This window comes from Vigna radiata, chromosome 7, assembly GCF_000741045.1.
Source record: "Vigna radiata var. radiata cultivar VC1973A chromosome 7, Vradiata_ver6, whole genome shotgun sequence".
NCBI lineage: Eukaryota > Viridiplantae > Streptophyta > Magnoliopsida > Fabales > Fabaceae > Vigna > Vigna radiata.
Genome location: NC_028357.1, coordinates 430,512 through 437,910, shown reverse-complemented (window position 1 = coordinate 437,910; position 7,399 = coordinate 430,512). Strand labels below are relative to the sequence as shown.

Below are 7,399 nucleotides of genomic sequence, written 5' to 3'. Positions count from 1 at the left end.
AAAGAGAACATTAAAAATTATTCATATTGGTAAAATGCATGATTATGTTAGAAGTATATGGAAAAAAGAGCATAAGTTAAATAATTTACTACATGTATATATATATATATATATATATATATATATATATATATATATATATATATATATATATATAATTTGTACATCTAGTTATAATTTTTGTTTTATTTGATTTTATCTAATTTTCACAAGCATAATAACATCTGAGGAGATTGGTAATTAGTCTGGAGGGTTTTTTTTAGAAATGATGATTCAACATCTGCAGATGATGAAATTAGAGAGGTTAATTAAGAAGATGAAATTGAAGAGATCTTGAATGAATCTTTGCTTGAAGACGAATATGCCAATGACTCAACTCTTTATAAAGGAAAATTGTTTAACAGCGACACCGATGCTTACAATTTTTATTGTTTATTGTTTTTCAGTTAGACGTGGACATAGTTACAAAAGGAACAAGAATAATATTGAATATATATATATAAAAGAAAGTTTATTTGTCACCGAGGAGGTGTTGCTAAACAAAGAAAAATTACTGAAGTAGAAAAACAAAGGAAACAAAAAAGTTTCAGGTGTAATTGTAGTGCAAAATTGTTGATATCTAAAAGAGCATTTGGCTTCGAGGAAAAATGGATGGTTACATGTTTCGAAAACTCTCATAATCATGCGTTATTAAATGAGAAAGAAATTCGATTTCTTCCATCTTATCGTGATATCCCTATTAATGATCAAGCTCGTATATTATTATTATCGAAAGCTGGTTGCTCGGTAAGTCTCATTATGAGGGTGCTTGAAGCGAAGAAAGTGATAGAGGCAGGACATCTACCATTTTTGGACAGAGATATTAGAAATTTTATTAAATCTCAAAGTAGCATTAATAAAGAGAACGACGCTTCAGATGTTCTCAAATTATGCAAAGATTTGAAAGACAAAGATGATGCTTTCCAATATGATTTTACATTGGATGAAGTAACAAGTTGGAACATATTATTTGGGTATTTGGTGATTTGATACGAGCATATGAAGCTTTTGGGGATGTGGTTGTCTTTGATACTACGTATTGGATTAATCGTTATGATATGCCTCTTGGACTATGGGTTGGAGTTGATAATCATGGAAGTTCCATTTTTTTTTTTGTGTTCTATTAAGGGATAAGAAGATACCTTCCTTCACATGGGCTTTAATGGTAAGTTATAATTATATGTTGTTATTTTTGTTTCTTAAATGTTAACTTTTGTATTTTCATAATTTTTATTATTTGTTATATTTTCAGAGTTTTGTACGCTTTGTGAAAGGAAAATGTCCACAAACAATTCTAACTTATCAAGACCATGCACTTAAAGAAGCTGTTTCAACAAAATTTCCAAATACAAAGCATGCTTTTTGCATATGGCATATTGCGACAAAGTTGCCAACTTGGTTTCCTTTCCTTTTGGGTACAAAATATGATGACTTCAAAACTAAGTTCTATAAACTATATAATTTAGAATGTGAAAGTGATTTTGAACAACAATGAGATTTGATAGTTGGACGCTTTGATTTAAGTAATAACATATACATTGAGGCATTGTATTCTCATAGTCAATTTTGGGCCTTAGCCTATTTGAAAGAATTCTTTTTCGCTGGGATGACCACAACCAGACGTTCAGAATCTATAAATTCATATATTAAAATATTTTTGGATGTTAAAACAAGTTTGGTGAACTTTGTGAATTAAGTAAGAATATATTACTGTTTGGTGCTATAAGTTTTTTTTCTTCCTTTTTTATAATCAACTTATAAGTTTTTCATATTTCCGTTTTTTGAAGGTTGGAGTTGTTGTGAACATTAGAAATCAAGCTGGAGAAGAGGCGAGAATGCGTCAAAAGTATCCTCTAATGAAAACGAGTTTTCCAATTGAGGAACATGTAGCATCCATACTCACACCATATGCTTTTGAGTTGCTTCAACGTGAGATTGAGTTATCTACAAAATATGCAGCAACTGTAATTGACAATGACTCTTACTCGGTGCGACATCATAACAAACTTGATGAAGGTCGTTCTATAACTTGGTAAAGGAAAAAAATTCAATTCATTATTCTTGTTGACAATTTGAATTTTCTGGGATACTATGTAGACATGTTATTCGAGTGTTGTTGAAGAATAATTATTTAGCATTCCAGAAGAATATCTTCCTTCTCGATGGAGAAGAGAAAGCTCATTGATCCCACAATCAAGACACATAATCAACTATAATGATTACTCCTCTGTTGAGTTTCGATCTCTCGTGCAATGTTTAGAGGTTGAATCTTTAAAGACCAAAGATCTAGTTGAAGTAGCTACTAAAGAGTTAAAGAAAGTCATTCACTGTTTAAAAGGCATGCCTGAAGTTCAAGAAAATTCAATTGATCTAGAACATGGTGTTCTGAATGTTGATGAGTGTGATATTGAAAATCCTATCACTTCTAAAACAAAAGGTCGACCAAGAGAATCAAGGGCAAAAGGAGGAGTTGAAGCTGCAAAGAAGCCTCGTCATTGTCATTATCCTAATTGTGACGGAACCGATCATGACTCACGAAATTGTCGAATCAAAAAGAAGAAAGACTTGTTATTAGCTTCTCAATCATCTCCTAAAAAGTAATGCATATTCTGTTGTATTCTAAAGTTTCATTAATTTGTAATATATAGGTGATTGATTGAAAGAGACAGGTTATATTTTCCTCTTAATTAAACTTGTGATATTGGTTATATTATGTGACCGTTGCACTGTTTGTTTTCACTGTTTAAGTTAAATCAATGTCTTTCCATTCTCTTTAATTAACAAATTATCACCCATGACTCTATCAATTAAACACCTCATTATTGGGGCATTTATCGATCTTTTCCAACACATGACTAAATCAACTATGGCAAGATCGTAATATTTTCCTTAGCATAAAATTCAACCTTTTGTCAGAATGAAAGTACAAACTGATGAGATAAGGTGCCAAACTCAAAATCATATATAAAAATAACATTCGTAGTTAAGAAACATGGGTTTTACAAAAAAGAAAAGGGAGATTGAGAGGATAAGTACTATATGGAAAATAGTTCCCAGTAGAAGGAGACCAGAGTTATACAAATACAATGGATTTTTTATTTTTATTTTTAATTGATATGATTTACTTTGTTAATTTTTAGACAATATTATTTACTAATTTGTTTAATTTTTACTTTATCTTGTCTGTAAAACCTTAATAAACCAATATTGCTTGATAGGATAGAGCTTGACTTTTATTGTTTGTATAAAACTTTCATATCAAACTACATTATATAAGTTAGCTTTTCGGAACTATTCATAGAGTTTATTAATTGAATATAAAGATAGAAATCAACCACAAATAAATGTATTTTGGAAAGCTTTTTGGAATTATATTTTATACTTTGCTAGTTATTTTGGATAAACAATATTATTTTGTATAAAGAAAATGTACATTTCGCATGAATAATAATAATTTAAAAAAAAAGTCTATTTCGAATCTCTATATTATGCATCTATAGTTGTATATGTCATTTAAACGTTTTAGAGAACAACTAATTCAATTATATCAATGAGTGAACCATAATCATTACAACTTTTCTTGTGAAGAAAAAAGAGGTATGTTTTAGGTATTTCGCGACCTTTGGAATGGGAGGAGCTGCCATGGGTAGTGGTGGTGTTAAAATAAATGTTGAATTTTATGGAATTTGTATACTGTAATAAACATATAATGAAATGTGGTGTTGATATGTAAATGCTGTATGAAAATTTTGTGATTTATGAAGGTTTTATTTACGTGACTTAATTTAAAAATGAAATTTAATAATAATAAGAAAAGAAAATATATAACACATCCTCCAATAAAAAATCAAAATCAACATCATCAATTATTTTGTTATTAAAGTAGAAAACAAATGAACGAACAGAACAAGAGCAACAAATTACGGTGTCGCGGGTTGTTGTGTGTGCTGAGGGAGAGTATGAAGATGAGAGAGAAACAAACTGAATAAGTGAAGAAGGTGAATTAGGGTTAAGCAAGAGTTTCTGATTTTTTTTTTTTTCAATAGTAGGGATGACAGATGTCAACACCCAATTTCGTCCGGGTGACAAAAATATATTATTTTTATTTTATCTTGTTTTTTTTATCATTTTGTTTTTGTTATATTATCTATTTTTTATTTTTTATTTTATTTTACTTATTTATCTTTATTTGTTTTCATTTTTATGTTAGTTTTTTTATTTTTACTTTTTATTTTACTTTTTTGATTATTTAGATTTATTTGTTTTATTTTGCGTTAGTTTTCTTTTTGTTGTTTTTTATCTTTACTTTAATTTTTATGAGAAAAGAAAAAAAAAGGGAAAAAGAAGAACGAAAAAAAAAGAAGAAAAAGGATAAAACGAAAAAAAAAAAACAAAAATCACAAAGGTCAACTAGGTTGTCCCTCCTGCAACACATAGCATCTTCTTACCACCTGCAACGCTACAACCAATGCTTAAACAAAAAAAAAACACTTGCAGCATCAGTGTGAGAAAGGTGTTCGGTTCTCTTGCTCAAAATGCATTCTACAGAGCTATGATCATACATCAAATGGGTAAAGGATCTTTGATTTGCTTTGACCAATTCGTTCAATTGAAACATAAAAAGAGAAAAAAAAAAAGACAAAAAAAAGCAAAAAAAAATCTTTAAGGCATGCGCACTGATCATACAGAAAGCGGAGGGGGAACCTCCAAGAGCATCCATGATTCACCTCACACAGAGCTCTCAACGGCTCTAATCACTCTCTACTGAACAAAATCAATTTTCCTCCATTCACATACACAAAAAAGCAAAAAAAACCATCACAGACCTGAACCAGAAAAAGAGGGTTCCAGCAACAAGAGGCAACACCATTGTCTCTCACACATCCATCACCCTTGAGAGGATTCTCTTCTCCAATTTACTCACTCAGCAGAATCACCAGAACAACCATTTTTCTCTCCCACCCAACTTTAACTTGATCTGCTAGCTCCCACCTATCGGTTCATCCTCACCATATCAGTCACTATCACTGCCAGAGCTTGGTGCCCAATACCACAAAGAAAAGGAAAAGAAGTGGAGCTTCACTGCCGACATAAAAAGTAAGCCCTCATTCTTCAAGCTTCACTGCTCACAAGCATGGATGTTTACAATCCTGGATATTGGTATTTTGACCGGGTTACCTTTCGTTTGATACTGCTTGGCTTGGTTTGTCTGCTATTGTTTGGGTTAAAGATGTAATTATGTTGGGATGTTACTTGGTCTGGTTCTGTATTCTAGTTTCCCACTCATTTTTTCGTCAATTATCACTCTCAAACCACACTCACGTACACACGCATGACATTCACTCATTTTCAACAAGCCCAATCACCATAACGGAAACCCAAGCATTCGAAGGACACAATCAACAGCCCCTCAGTACGCCCAACCTTCGTCAACACAGCTGCTTCCACAATCTCGCTTTCACAACGCACAGAGCAACCCTCATTCTCTTCATTTCCCTATTTCCATTACCAAAGCCGAAATGGCCCAACCGAAACCCCACCAACCTTGATTTCTACTACACACCATTTCCCTGCAAAACAAAGAACAACCAATATTTCAGCCCAAACTCCCTCACCATAGCTGCATTGACACTAGGATCCCCTTTTGGCTCAACACCGCGCCTCATTACCCCAACCTATCTTCACTACATTTCCCATTCGCCCTTGTTTCTCCTTCTCCTACAATAGAAAACAAAAACAACGCAAAGCCATGGACATAGGGAGGAAACTAAGCAAAATCAGAAAATCCCTCACACAATCTCGATTCCATTTATCTGCAAAAAAAGGATCGAACCCAAACCCGAATCAATCGTAGCAACCACAAAACAAGTTAGATAATCCAAGCTAGGTCCCCTTGCTCTGTTCATCTTAAGACAATAGCAAAGAAGTACCCGCCTTACGTTTGGGACTTCCCCCAATCCGCAGGGTGCGTGAGTCAAAATTGCGGCCCTTTGGTGGCAGTGACTCCGATTACGAAGAGGAGAAAAGGGTTTTCCTTGCTGGTAACTCACAGTGGTTGTAACCTTTGGTGTTGGTGGCGCTGTGGCTTGCGTCTCAGGCGACTGGGCTCGCTCGAAGCGGAGCCTCTAGCCTAGTGCGAGGGAGAGAGGGGGAGAAGATATCGTGGTCGACCGTGATTCTGGTGGCACCTACCGTCAACGGCAACGACGCAACCAAAGAAGGTGGTGGCGCGGTGGTTGGATTTGAAGAAGTGGTGATGCGGTTGCGTAACCCTAGGCTAGTGCGAGAGAGCGGGTGGCTTGTGGCTGGCGATAGTCGCCGGCGACGCCTTGGACGGAGTAAGGGTGGCTCGTGGCTGTCACTCACGGCGGCTGGGTTGGTGATCGTGGGGGATGGGGTGGCTTGTGCTCAGAGAGAAGGAGATACCCTAGGTCTCGTGTGATTTGGGATGAAGGGAGGCAGACCCCTAAGGTTTCTGAATGGGAATAGCCAAACCCTGGGCTGCTGGGCCAAAACCAACAAAAAAACTATTCTTCTCTAGCACCCCTGTTTTCGCTAAGTCGCACCCTTTGTCTTTGGGCTCAAGCCCATTTGATCTTATAATAAAAAAATAACTTTCCCTCCTTGCACCCCAGCTATTACTTTACCACCCCACCTCCACTTGGGCTTAAGCCCAGTTTGTTTATAATAATAGTTTTTGCACCCCTTTTCTTATTTAAGCACCTCTACACCCTTTGTTATCTATTTATTATTTTGTTTTTATTATTTTTTCTTCTAACTTTTATTTTATTTCATTTCTACTTTTTATATTTTTATTAACAAAAATAATCTTTTATAAAAAAATCAAAAATATGTTTTAAAAGGTTATAGCACACGTGCGACCATTCGCGTCAGCCTTGTGTTAAAATCTTTTCCTTCTTCTTTTAAAATAACAAAAATATTTCAAAAGGTTTAAGCACACGTGCGACCATTCGCGTCAGCCTTGTGTTAAAACCTTTTCCTCTTTCTTTTAAAAATATCAAAAATATTTTAAAAGGTTCAAGCACACGTGCGACTATTCGCGTCAGCCTTGTGTTAAAACCTTTTTCTTCGTCTTTTAAAAATAAATAAAAAAGTTATTTTAGGAGGTTTAAGCACACGTGCGACCGTTCGCGTCAGCCTTGTGTTGAAAACCTTTTTCTTCTTCTTGTAAAAATAAACAAAAATTGTTTTAAAAAGTTAAAGCACACGTGCGACCATTCGCGTAGGCCTTGTGTTAAAACCTTTACCCTTTTCTTTTTATATATAAAAAATCTTCAAAAACCAAAAACAATCAATTCTTAAACATTTCCTAAGCGATTAGCCAGAACTACGTGATCCT

General features: G+C 34.3%; 1 long non-coding RNA gene and 1 pseudogene across 1 annotated transcript; one reads left to right on the top strand and one right to left on the bottom strand.

The window, feature by feature from the left end:
• The first annotated feature begins 34 nt into the window (after window positions 1-34).
• Window positions 35-2,674, top strand: LOC106765900 (annotated as a pseudogene).
• Window positions 2,675-4,544: 1,870 nt separating this feature from the next.
• LOC111242144 lies at window positions 4,545-6,669 on the bottom strand. The gene is made up of 2 exons (XR_002668998.1): window positions 5,979-6,669; window positions 4,545-5,852 (listed from the first exon to the last, which is right to left on the bottom strand). It is a non-coding gene; the product is annotated as an uncharacterized LOC111242144 (long non-coding RNA).
• Window positions 6,670-7,399: the final 730 nt, after the last annotated feature.